Raw genomic sequence first — 14,392 nt, 5'->3', positions numbered from 1 at the left:
TGCCTAGTTCATGGCTCGGCCGTGTTATGTGTATCTGCAGCTCAAGATGCTGGGTTATAAGGGCACCATCACAGTACATGGAAGCCGGAAAATAGCCCTGGAGTGTGAAGAAGGAGATGTTGCATATGCTGAGTCTGTTTGTGCAACAGAGGAGTTAAAGTTTTATAAGGATAATGTTGACCCAGCAGACATGACGTCTTTAAAGAAGCCAACAGTGGAGCATGAGCCGGTGTTGAAATTCAAGTCAGCTGATGACACCAATATGGTTGATTTTGTGCCCGGCGACTCATCCAAGCAGTTTATCATCAGTGCCAACTTGGATCCAAAATAGGAAAGCGCGCTCACCGAGTTCATCCGTGAGAACCGGGACATCTTTGCATGGAAACCTTCTGACATGTCAGGTGTCCCGAGAGAACTCGCTAAGCACACTCTCAATATTGATCCAAAATTTAAGCCGGTCAGACAATTTCTCCGATGGTTCAACGAGGAAAGGCGTAAAGCCATTGGAGAAGAGGTGGCCCGGCTCTTGGTGGTCGGGTTCATTGTGGAAGTCTTTCACCCAGAGTGGTTGGCCAACCCGGTGCTTGTACTCAAAATGAACGGCACCTGGCGTATGTATGTGGATTACACCGATTTAAACAAGGCTTGTCCAGCTGACCCTTTTGCTCTCCCCCACATTGATCAGATCATCTATGATACGGCGGGTTGTGCACGTTTGAGTTTTCTGGAAGCTTATCCAGGTTATCATCAGATCAATATGGCAATCAAAGACCAGGAGAAGACAGCTTTCATCACTCCGTTCGGAGCCTTTTGCTATGTGTATATGCCCTTCGGGCTTAAGAGTGCCCAGGCAACTTATCAACGGTGTATGCAGAATTGCCTTCACAATCAGATTGGGCGTAACGTTCATGCTTATGTGGATGATATAGTGGTAAAGTCCGGGAAAGAGGAAACCTTAGTCACAGATCTGAAAGAGACCTTTGATAACCTCCGGGTCTACAAAATGATGCTTAACCCGGCCAAGTGTGTTTTTGGAGTCCCAGCTGGCAAGCTCTTGGGTTTTTTGGTGTCCAACCGAGGTATTGAAGCTAACGTGGAGAAAATTAAGGCAATCACATCCCTGGCCAAGCCAACATGCATCAATGACGTTCAACGGCTGGCGGGTCGTGTTGCTGCTTTGAGCCGGTTCATAAGCCGGTTTGGGGAGAAGGCGATTGATAACCCACAAGTATAGGGGATCGCAACAGTTTTCAATAAGTAAGAGTGTCGAACCCAACGAGGAGCTAAAGGTAGAACAAATATTCCCTCAAGTTCTATCGACCACCGATACAATTCTACGCACGCTTGACGTTTGCTTTACCTAGAACAAGTATGAAACTATAAGTACTTTGTAGGTGTTGTTGGATAGGTTTGCAAGATAATAAAGAGTACGTAAATAAAAAGTAGGGGCTGTTTAGATAAAGAAACAATAAAGTAAATATAGCGAGTGTGGAAAAGTGGTGGTAGGAGTTGCGAAATTGCCCCTAAGTAATTGACTACTTTACTAGATCGATAGCAATTATTATGTGGGAGAGGCCACTGCTAGCATGTCATCCCTGACTTGGAATTCTATGCACTTATGATTGGAACTATTAGAAAGCTAATGTTCATTAAGGTAAAACCCAACCATAGCATTAAGGTATATTGGTCCCCCTTCAATCCCGTATGCATCAATTTCTATGCTAGGTTGAAGCTTCTGTCACTCTTTCCCTCCAATACATAGTTCTATCAACATACAACTAACCCTAGGGTGTGATCCACGTGCGCAATCATATGATGGGCACCAAAGGACAGCAACATAACCACAAGCAAATTAAATCAATCATAGCAATTCATCAACCACCGATAGGACAACGAAAATCTACTCAGACATCATAGGATGGCAACACATCATTGGATAATAATATGGAGCATAAAGCAACATGTTCAAGTAGAGGGTACAGCGGGTTGCGGGAGAGTGGACCGCTGTAGATAGAGGGGGGAAGGTGATGGAGATGTTGGTGAAGATGGCGGAGGTGTTGGTGTAGATCGCAGTGATCATGATGACCCCCGGTGGCACTCCGGTGCCAACGGAAGCGAGGGGGGAGAGCCCCCCTCCTTCTTATTCTTCCTTTACCTCCTCCCTAGATGGGAGAAGGATTTCCCTCGGGCCCATGGCCTCCATGGCACGGGAGGGGCGAGAGCCCCTCTGAATTGGATCTGTCTCTCTGTCTCTCTCTGTTTCTGCGTTCCCAGATTCTTCCCTTTCACCATTTCTTATATTCCCGGAGATCCGTAACTCTGATTGGGCTGAAATTTTAACACGATCTCTGTCCGGATATTAGCTTTCTTGCGGCGAAAGAAGGGCATCAACCGCCTTACGGGTGGCCCATGAGGCTCAGGGGCGCGCCCAGGGGGGCAGGCGCTCCCCCCTACCTCGTGGCCACCTCAGGCACCGTCTCACGTGGATTTTTCTTCCCAAAAATCATATATATTCCAAAAAAATCTCCGTCAGTTTTTATCCCGTTTGGACTCCGTTTGATATGGATATTCTGCAAACAAAAAACATGCAACAAATAGGAACTGGCACTGGCACTAGGTCAATATGTTAGTCCCAAAAATAGTATAAAAATTTGCCAAAAGTATATGAAAGTTGTAGAATATTGGCATGGAACAATTAAAAATTATAGATACGACGGAGACGTATCAGCATCCCAAGCTTAATTCCTGCTCTCCCTCGAGTAGGTAAATGATAAAAAAGATAATTTCTGATGTGGAATGCTACCTAGCATAATCTTGATCATGTAATCTAATCATGGCATGAATATTAAGATACAAGTGATTCAAAGCAATAGTCTATCATTTGACATAAAAACAATAATACTTCAAGCCTACTAATAAAGCAATCATGTCTTTTCAAAATAACATGGCCAAAGAAAGTTATCCCTACAAAATCATATAGTCTGGCTATGCTCCATCTTCACCACACAAAATATTCACATCATGCACAACCCCGATGACAAGCCAAGCGATTATTTCATACTTTTGACGTTCTCAAACCTTTTCAACTTTCACGCAATACATGAGCGTGAGCCATGGACATAGCCCTATAGGTGGAATAGAATGGTGGTTGTGGAGAAGACAAAAAGGAGAAGATAGTCTCACATCAACTAGGCGTATCAACGGGCTATGGAGATGCCCATCAATAGATATCAATGTGATTGAGTAGGGATTGCCATGCAACGGATGCACTAGAGCTATAAGTGTATGAAAGCTCCAACTGAAACTAAGTGGGTATGCATCCAACTTGCTTGCTCATTAAGACCTCGGGCATTTGAGGAAGCCCATCATCGGAATATACAAGCCAAGTTCTATAATGAAAATTCCCACTAGTATATGAAAGTGATAACTCAAGAGACACTCTATATGAAGAACATGGTGCTACTTTGAAGCACAAGTGTGGAAAAAGGATAGTAGCACTGCCCCTTCTCTCTTTTTCTCTCATTTTTTTGTTTTTTTTGTTTTTTTGTTTTTATTTTTTTTTTTGGTGGGCTTCTTTGGCCTCTTTCTTTTATTTGGGCTTCTTTGGCCTCTTTTTTTTGTAAAGTCCGGAGTCTCATCCCGGCTTATGGGGGAATCATAGTCTCCATCATCCTTTCCTCACTGGGGCAAAGCTCTAATAATGACGACCAGCACACTTTTATTTACTTACAACTCAATATTACAACTCGATACTAGAAGAAAGATATGACTCTATATGAATGCCTCCGGCGGTGTACCGGGATGTGCAATGATCTAGCGTAGCAATGACATCAAAAAACAGAAAAGCCATGAAAACATCATGCTAGCTATCTTACGATCATGCAAAGCAATATGACAATGAATGCTCAAGTCATGTATATGATGATGATGGAAGTTTCATGGCAATATATCTCGGAATGGCTATGGAAATGCCATGATAGGTAGGTATGGTGGCTGTTTTGGGGAAGATATATGGTGGGTTTAAGGTACCGGCGAAAGTTGCATGATACTAGAGAGGCTGGCAATGGTGGAAGGGTGAGAGTGCGTATAATCCATGGACTCAACATTAGTCAGAAAGAACTCACATACTTATTGCAAAAATCTATTAGTCATCAAAACAAAGTACTACGCGCATGCTCCTAGGGGGATAGATTGGTAGGAAAAGACCATTGCTCGTCCCCAACCGCCACTCATAAGGAAGACAATAAATAAATAAATCATGCTCCGACTTTGTTACATAACGGTTCACCATACGTGCATGCTACGGGAATCACAAACCTCAACACAAGTATTTCTACAATCCACAACTACCCACTAGCATGACTCTAATATCACCATCTTTATATCGCAAAACTATTGCAAGGAATCAAACATATCATATTTAGTGATCAACAAGTTTTATGTAGGATTTTATGACTAACCATGTGAATGACCAGTTCCTGTCATCTCTCTAAATAGATATAAGTGAAGCAAGCGAGTTTAATTCTTTCTACAAAAGATATGCCCGTGCTCTAACAAATCTAAGTGAAGAAAAAGAGCATTCTACAAATGGCGGTTTTCTATGTAAAGAGAAACATGCAATCCAAACTTCAAATGATATAAGCGAAGCACATGAAGCATTCTATAAAGCCATACTCAAAAGATATAAGTGAAGTGCAATGAGAATTCTATAAATCAACCAAGGACTATCTCATACCAGCATGGTGCATAAAAGAAAAATGAAAACTAAATGCAAAAGGCGCTCCAAGATTGCACATATCGCATGAACGAAACGAAACCGGAAACATACCGATACTTGTTGAAGAAAGAGGGGGTGCCTTCCAGGGCATCCCAAAGCTTAGACGCTTGAGTCTCCTTGAATATTTACTTGGGGTGCCTCGGGCATCCCCAATATTGAGCTCTTGCCTCTCTTCCTTCTTCTCACATCGAGACCTTCTCGATCATCGAACACTTCATCCACACAAAACTTCAACAGAAAACTCGGTAAGATCCGTTAGTATAATAAAGCAAATCACTACTCTAAGTACTGTTGCAAACCAATTCATATTTTGTTTTTGCATTGTGTCTACTGTAGTATAACTTTTTCATGGCTTAATCCACTAATATAAATTGATAGTTTCATCAAAACAAGCAAACTATGCATCAAAAACAGAACCTGTCAAAACAGGACAGTCTGTAGCAATCTGAACATTCACCATACTTCTCATACTTGAAAAATTCTACCAAAATTAGGAAAAAATAAACAATTTGTATGGGAAGACATTGCAGAAATAATGAGAACCATTTGATGTTCCAGCTAAAAATGTAAAATCGCGCACTACAACCAAAGTTTCTGTCCTGCACCGTACAAACCATCAAGCAAATGTAAACATCCTAAAGGCAAACCTTGGCACATTATTTTTATAATACAATGGAATTGATCAAGGGGATAATTTATTGAAAAGTTTCTGTAATCAAGATTCACAAAGTTCCCGTGAGCATGAACAAAGTTCAAGGCTAGCTCCCACTTCAACAATGCTTGTCTTTCTCACTTTCGCTTTCCTTTTTGAAAAAGTTTTGGGTTCCCCTCTTTATTTTTGTTGTTTTTAAACTATATAAAAGCACTCAACAGAAATAAATGACTCTCTAAAACTTCTGTGTTGTCTCCCTGGCAGCGGTTTCTTTAAAGCCATTAAGCTAGGCATATAGTGCTCAAGTAATGGATCCACCCGGATCCCAAGGTATATCAAAGCCAATTTTAATTAACAATGATTTGTAATTTAGTGGTGAGCACAAGGTAACATATATCATGTAATGACGAAGTCTAACTCTCTTCCTATGCATCGGCATGTCATAAAAGAACAATTCATGCACACAAAGTAAAGGCCAATGCATAGTATAAACAGTTTCTTGCAATTTTATCATATTGGAAACATAGAGAGGTGGAGATATAGTTCCTCTCTCATAATAATTGCAAGTAGGAGCAGCAAGCACATGCATATTAAATTCATCAAAATCATCATGTGCAACGGTAAAAGGCAACCCATCAATATATTCCTTAATAAGAGCAAACTTCTCCAATATAGTGTAGTTTGGAGAATTCAAAAAGATAATAGGACTATCATGTGTGGGTGCAATAGCAACAATTTCATGTTTAACATAAGGAACTATAGCAAGTTCATCTCCATAAGCATAATTCATATTGGCATCTTGGCCACAAGCATAGCAAGCATCATCAAAAAGGGATATTTCAAAAGAATCAACGGGATCATAACAATCATCATAGCAATCATCCTTTGGTAAGCACGAAGGGAAATTAAACAATGTATGAGTTGAAGAGTTACTCCCATTAGAAGGTGGGCACGGGTAGCTAATCCGCTCTTCCTCCTTTTGTTCTTCGCTCTCCTCATCATCTTTTTCATCCAATGAGCTCACAGTTTCATCAATTTCTTCTTCCATAGACTCCTGCAAAATATTAGTCTCTTCTTGGACAGCGGAGTAGTCCTCAATATATGGTTCAACATAGTCATTAGAAGCATAATTATCATAGCAATATTTAAGTATGGAAAAAAATTTAGATTTGTAAAGAGTAGCATCATACTTCTCAAGCAATTTCATAAGCACCCTTAAAAGCAACAAATTCTTCCATTTGTTGAACATTATAGTAACTATAAACACCTTTAGCATACGAAGAAACGATTCCATTATCACTAAACTCACATTGATAGGGGAGGTGTTTCTTAGGGTTTTTAGAACAAGTAAAATCATATATTTCACATAAATTCCAAGCATAGCATTGCAAACGATGAATTTGACCCAGTAAAATTTTCCCTTTTTCAGATATTCGGTGTCGAACATAAAAAGCATGATCATCTAAGGATTTGCCCTCAACTAAGCTAGTTGGGGTTTCAGCACGAGCACATAGGGATCGAATATGATCCAAGTAATAAGCTTCAGCAGTGTGATAGATTTTGAGTGGTTCTTCAACCATTGGTTTAGTAGGTACAACTAATTTTTCTGGTATTTTGTGTTTCCTACCCATAACTAAAGATAGAAAACAACTAAGAACAGCAAATAAAAATTACTTAGTGATAAAGTAAACAAGCACACACGAGAATATTCACCCCACGCTATTGCTCCCCAGCAACGGCGCCAGAAAATGGTCTTGACAACCCACAAGTATAGGGGATCGCAACAGTTTTCGATAAGTAAGAGTGTCGAACCCAACGAGGAGCTAAAGGTAGAACAAATATTCCCTCAAGTTCTATCGACCACCGATACAACTCTATGCACGCTTGACGTTTGCTTTACCTAGAACAAGTATGAAACTAGAAGTACTTTGTAGGTGTTGTTGGATAGGTTTGCAAGATAATAAAGAGTATGTAAATAAAAAGTAGGGGCTGTTTAGATAAAGAAACAATAAAGTAAATATAGCGAGTGTGGAGAAGTGGTGGTAGGAGTTGCGAAATTGCCCCTAAGCAATTGACTACTTTACTAGACCGATAGCAATTATTATGTGGGAGAGGCCACTGCTAGCATGTCATCCCTGACTTGGAATTCTATGCACTTATGATTGGAACTATTAGCAAGCATCTGCAACTACTAATGTTCATTAAGGTAAAACCCAACCATAGCATTAAGGTATATTGGTCCCCCTTTAATCCCGTATGCATCAATTTTAATGCTAGGTTGAAGCTTCTGTCACTCTTGCCCTCCAATACATAGTCCTATCAACATACAACTAACCCTAGAGTGTGATCCACGTGCGCAATCATATGATGGGAACCAAAGGAAGCAACATAACCACAAGAAAATTAAATCAATCATAGCAATTCATCAATCACCGATAGGACAACGAAAATCTACTCAGACATCATAGGATGGCAACACATCATTGGATAATAATATGAAGCATAAAGCACCATGTTCAAGTAGAGGGTACAGCGGGTTGCGGGAGAGTGGACCGCTGTAGATAGAGGGGGGAAGGTGATGGAGATGTTGGTGAAGATGGCGGAGGTGTTGGTGTAGATCGCAGTGATCATGATGACCCCCGGTGGCACTCCGGTGCCACCGGAAGCGAGGGGGAGAGAGCCCCCCTCCTTATTATTCTTCCTTTACCTCCTCCCTAGATGGGAGAAGGATTTCCCTCGGGCCCATGGCCTCCATGGCACGGGAGGGGCGAGAGCCCCTCCGAATTGGATCTGTCTCTCTGTCTCTCTCTGTTTCTGTGTTCCCAGATTCTTCCCTTTCACCGTTTCTTATATTCCCAGAGATTCGTAACTCCGATTGGGTTGAAATTTTAACACGATCTCTATCCGGATATTAGCTTTCTTGCGGCGAAAGAAGGGCATCAACTGCCTTACGGGTGGCCCACGAGGCTCAGGGGCGCGCCCAGGGGGGCAGGTGCTCCCCCCTACCTCGTGGCCACCTCGGGCACCGTCTCGCGTGGATTTTTCTTTGCAAAAATCATATATATTCCAAAAAAAATCTCCGTCAGTTTTTATCCCTTTTGGACTTGATATGGATATTCTGTGAAACAAAAAACATGCAACAAACAGGAACTGGCACTGGGCACTGGATCAATATGTTAGTCCCAAAAATAGTATAAAAAGTTGTCAAAAGTATATGAAAGTTGTAGAATATTGGCATGGAACAATCAAAAATTATAGATATGACGGAGACGTATGAGCGATGCCTTTATATCAGATGATGAAGAAAATGGATGATTTCATTTGGAGCGATGCTGCGAACTCTGCTTTGAGGATCTGAAGAAACAGCTTGCTGAGCCGCTGGTCCTTGCTGCTCAAGTTGAGAAAGAGCCGCTATTGTTATACGTAGCCGCCAACTCATGAGCTGTTAGTGTGGCAATTGTGGTGGAGCGCAAGGAGGTTGGCAAGGAGCATCCGGTTCAACGGCCAGTTTACTACGTCAGTGAGGTGTTGATTGAATCTAAACAAAGATATCCACATTGGCAGAAGCTTGTGTATGGGGTGTTCATGGCAAGCCGGAAGCTCAAACATTACTTTCAGGGTCACCCAATCACCGTGGTTAGCTCTGCTCCTTTGGGAGACATCATTCAAAATAGAGAAGCCATTGGACGAGTCGCCAAGTGGGCCATTGAACTTGGGTCTCATGGGTTGAAGTATGTACCACGCACTGCGATCAAATCTCAAGCGTTGGTTGACTTCATTAATGACTGGACAAAGATGCAGATGCCAGAGGAGAAACCAGACAACACATATTGGACGATTCACTTTGATGGGTCTAGACAGTTGGAGGGCTTGGGGCTGGAGTTGTGTTAACTTCCCCTCGAGGTGACAAATTTTGTTATGTGTTGCGACTGATGTTTCCTTGTACTAACAATGCAGCAGAATATGAAGCCTTGCTCCATGGTCTTCGAATGGCTAAAGATATGAGCCTGAGCCGGGTCCGGTGTCTTGGCGATTCATATTTGGTGGCCCAACAGGTATCAGGCAAGTGGGATTCCAAGGACCCTCTTATGGCGGCTTATCGCCGTGAAGTTGATGCTGTTGCAGGACATTTTAAGGGTTATCAGGTGGAACACATTGACCGTAGGAAGAACGAAGCGGTGGATGCTTTATGCCGGTTGGGATCTCAGCGTAAGCCGGTGCCACCTAACACCTTTTTGGATGTTTTGCATAACCCGTCTGTTAAGTTACCTACAGAAGAAGATCTAGCCGTTCCTGACCCGGAGGCACAGTTGGTGGCGGCTCTTCACGTCATTCCAGATTGGACATTGTCGTTCTTGGCTTACATGACCCGGGGCGTCGTGCCAGTGGATGAGACCCTGGCCCGACAGATAACCCGGCGATCTAAGTCAATGACGATTTTAGACGGAGAATTATACCATCACAGCGTCTCCGGAGCGTTTCAACGGTGTGTTTCTCCTAAAGAAGGCCAAGAAATACTTCGTGAGATCCATGAAGGCGATTGTGGTCATCACGCCGGGTTAAAGTCCCTTGTGGCCAAGGCTTTTCGTCATGGTTTTTACTGGTTAAAGGCTCATGCTGATGCAGAAGATCTGGTTAGTAGGTGTGATGGATGTCAAAAATTCGCATGGCGAGCACATGTGCCGGCTCAAGAGTTGCAGATGATTCCAATCACCTGGCCGTTTGTGGTCTGGGTGCTTGACATGGTTGGACCTTTCAAAAGGTTTAAGGATAAAAAGACACATCTTTTAGTGGCAGTTGACAAATTCACAAAGTGGGTTGAGGCAAAGCCAGTGAGCAAGTGTGATGCAGCCACGGTGGTTCAGTTCATGAAAAAGGTGATTTTTCATTTTGGTTTTCCACATAGCATTATCACTGACAACGGCACTAATCTATCCCAAGGGGCTATGGAGGAGTTTTGTCAACGTGAGCATATCCGGCATGATGTTTCTTCTGTAGCTCATCCTCAATCCAATGGTCAAGCTGAGAGAGCAAATGAGGTAATCTTAAAAGGTCTCAAGCCCCGGCTTATGGTTCCCTTGCAGCGAACACTGGGTTGTTGGGTAGAGGAGTTACCCTCGGTGCTGTGGAGTATCAACACCACTCCTAATAGGTCAACAGGTTATACACCTTTCTTCATGGTTTATGGAGCGGAAGCGGTGTTGCCTAGTGACATCCGTCATGACTCGCCCCGTGTGGCGGCTCATGTTGAGGCAAATAATGAGGAAGCGAGACAGGATGCACTTGACTTGTTGGATGAGGAAAGAGACTTAGCAGCAGCTAGATCAGCAATTTATCAACAGGACCTGCGCCATTATCACAGCCGCCGGGTTAAGTCCAGGACTTTTCAAGAAGGTGACCTGGTGCTCCAGCTCATCCAGGATCTGTCAGATGCACACAAGCTATCCCCGCCTTGGGAAGGACCCTTTGTTGTTAGCGAGAACTTAAACAACGGGTCATATTACCTCATTGACGTTCGAGAGCACAAATACTCACGTAAGTCGGAGGAGGAGACCCGCCGACTGTGGAACATTGCTCGACTTCGGCCATACTACACCTGAGCCACCGGTTCTAATCATGTACATACTTTGACGTTGTATATACTATGATGAGTAATAAAGCAGGACCTCGGTCTTTTTCCCTTTCAAAGATTACATATCTTTACTATTTTTTATTTAATATGACTATTAAGGAGCTGATCATATCTGAATCAAGTCTAACCTTTTTGGTCCGGCTTATGATCGTATTCGAATCTAGTTGTAAACTATCATGGTCACTTGGGGGCTTCCTATTCAAACATAGGTCTTATTCGAACCAAAGAGAACATAACTGTCATAACCCTCTTGATCGGCTCAAAATCCAAACTCACTAGGGGGCTTCTTGATCATATTCGAATCATAGCTTAACCCCTTTTGGGTCCGACTTGTATCGTATTTGAATCAAGGTCGTTAAAAACCTCTCAAGGTCATTTGGGGGTTTCCTGTTCAAACATAGGTCATATTTGAACCAAAGAGAACATAGCTGTCGGTACCCTCTTGATCGGCGCAACGCCAAAGCCACTAGGGGTTGTATGGTCGTATTCGAATCTTAGCTTAACCCCTTTGGTCCGGTTTACTGATCGTATTCGAATCAGAAACCGCCAACCTGTAACTACAAAGTTAATTTATATTGGTTACCATCTGTTATTTGTCTTAATTGTCTTATTGGTCTTTTATTGTCTCAATTTTCAACAAATCAACACGGTCTTTTCATCGGCTTACCTATTTGACAATGAGCCGCCAAGGCATTATAGTCATCAGTCGTACCGAAGCATTGACTTCTCAAAAGGATTGGTTCATCGAACCTCATCACCCGGATCGCATAAGACGATGGTCCAGAGGTAAAAAATACAGTCATAACTGCTATTTAAGAATAGTTGTTTTCTATATTAATCAAAGGTGGTTTCAACCTTGGATTTTTTCACATTTTTTCCTGTTTTTCCTCTATTATAATAAAATATTGGTTATAAACCGGGTGTTCTGACCCGTTCGGTACTAACCGCCAAGCCAGTTTTTTACCCTTTTATCTACAGGAACAGAGCTGAAGTATCACATAGATAACCATAAATATGATGCATATACTAACATCAGAAAGCACAGAGTAACACATGTTGTATTATGCACGATGGCATAGGAAAAATATGTAGTGTTTTCAAAACTAATCTATTACAAGGCTTTTAAAAGCCCATGAAGATGGTCCTCACTCCTCCCTCGCCGGGTCACCGCCTTCTGCTGATTGGAAGCTGGGTTTTGACCAATCAAAACTGTTCACAGCAATAAATTCTGCTTCTTCATCAATCAAGCCGGCTGGATCAACATCCGGAGCAAATGTATGTTGACGAACCGGCGGGATAAGGTCGGTCACCTTGTAGGAGGGAGTCGCCATCTTCTTATTGTCCAAATCAAAATCCGGGTGGTATTTATCAATATTTTTTTCATCTCCAAGAATGGTGGCCTGAGGTCGCACCTCCCTCACGCAAGCAATGAAGTCATCCTGTTCAAACAAAGACCCGTCTTCCTTTACCGTGGGGTACCCTCTGGCTACATCCGCCGGGTCTAGATCTGGCACCCAAGCCTTGGAGCGGCTCGGGGCAGTCAAAGCTCCAGCTCTGGCACAGGATCGCTTGACTTCTTGGAACCGGGCGGGTAAGATTGACAGCTTTTTTGAGACATCACTAAGCCGGTTGGGTCCTTGATTGGCAGGAGAGATAGCGGCAAGTACCCGTTGCGCGCCAATGTACAACTGCTCCACTAAGGTATACACCGCTTTCAGTTTGGTCACGTTGTCTTCGCTCAGATTCTTGCTTCGTGGGCCTGCACAGGTTTTGTAAACAAAGGGTCAGCTAGCGGTTTGTATTCTGGGTCAAAAGAAGGTAAAAAGGTCAGTACAGATGGCTTACCAAAGATGGCGGACACCATTTGAGATACCCGGTCCTTTAAGACGGTCAGCTCCGTAGTAACCTCCTCAAGAGCCGTTTCCGCTTTTTTGGCGCGTTGTGTTAGCAGTGTTTTCTCTTCAGCCCAGGTTTTCTTCTTGGCAGTCAAGCTGTTTTTCAGTTTTTCCGTCTTAGCAAGACTTAATTGAAGCTTGGAGTCAGCAGCCTTGATTTCTGCCTCCTGATCCGCCAGCCAGGTCTTGGCGTCAGTCAATTGCGAACCCAATTCAGATAGGGCGTTCTGCAAAACATATACAGGTGTGTCAAAGCTCAAGATTCAAGATTCAAGTCTCAAGTGCCTTTGCACTGCAAAACCACTTGACACTTGGGGGCTAATGTATGCCAAAACAAATTCTCATGACTCTACTATACTTCAAGTCCCAAGTACTATACAAAGTAACAGCACTTGGCACTTGGGGCTAATGTATGATATTCAGCAAGTATCTCAAGGTTAAGTTGGACTACAATATTTGTTGAGTTCGGCACAAGACAGTTATGAAATTCAAAGTACCGGCTCATTTATGGTCAAGTGAACCTGCCCTTGGGGACTACCGATGAAGTTTATTCTATGTTATTGGACTCCAGAAATATCTAAAGGTAAAGCTTTAGCCTATATCATAAGTCTACAGATCATTCAAGGTTTTATCATAATCTGAAGACTTGGGGGTTGGCAGAATATAAGTAAGCCAGAAGAGCATACCTCATACTTCAGCTGCAACTGCTTGACCATTTCGATTTCTGAGTCACGGCTGGAGTGCACATGGCTCAGATAGCCGGACAATATGTCATTGGCGTTCGGATGGCTATAATGAGAAAGGTAAAAATGCACTTTTTGTCTCTCCAAAGCCTCTTGTTTAGCCGTGCGACGAGCCAACACGGTGGGATTCCCCGGCTCAACAAAGCGGCTTCCAATGATCAGAATGTCCTAGGAAGACAGCGATGGCGGGTTGGCTAAGCTGGATGGACCAGTAGCAGAAGGATTAACGATGGAATCGTCAACTGACAGCTCAGGAGGATCTACTTCAGCATTGACAGCCGGGTCTTCTGGTGCTTCAGTTGGAGGAGGAGAAGGTGGCATGGCCGGTTCAGGTGCAAGGACTGGCGGGTCTTCCGCCGGCCTAGTCACCTTGGCTTTCTTGGATTTGGCTTGGCCACTAAGAAAGATTTTATGAAACAGTTAGTATAAAGAAGCAGTTTGAAAGACACAGAGGAAAGATAATTTCTTACTTACCCAGGGGCAGTCTTAAAGGCTGGGAATTGAGTTTGAGATGAGTCGCCAGAAGAGTGAGACACCTCCTGCAAAGATAAAAATAAAGTTAGTAATGCAAGGGAGAAGATCCAGTAATGAAAAGTAAAAGACGAAGGAATAAACCTCATTCTGGCGCTTTTGAGGAGTTTGATGAAGAACAGCAGGCGGTTCATCAACGTTCCGGGCCTGACGGCGGCTCTC

This window comes from Triticum urartu, chromosome 5A, assembly GCF_056163025.1.
Source record: "Triticum urartu cultivar PI428250 chromosome 5A, HENAU_Tu73, whole genome shotgun sequence".
NCBI lineage: Eukaryota > Viridiplantae > Streptophyta > Magnoliopsida > Poales > Poaceae > Triticum > Triticum urartu.
The sequence above is the reverse complement of the archived record's forward strand: the minus strand, read 5'-3'. Positions refer to the sequence as shown.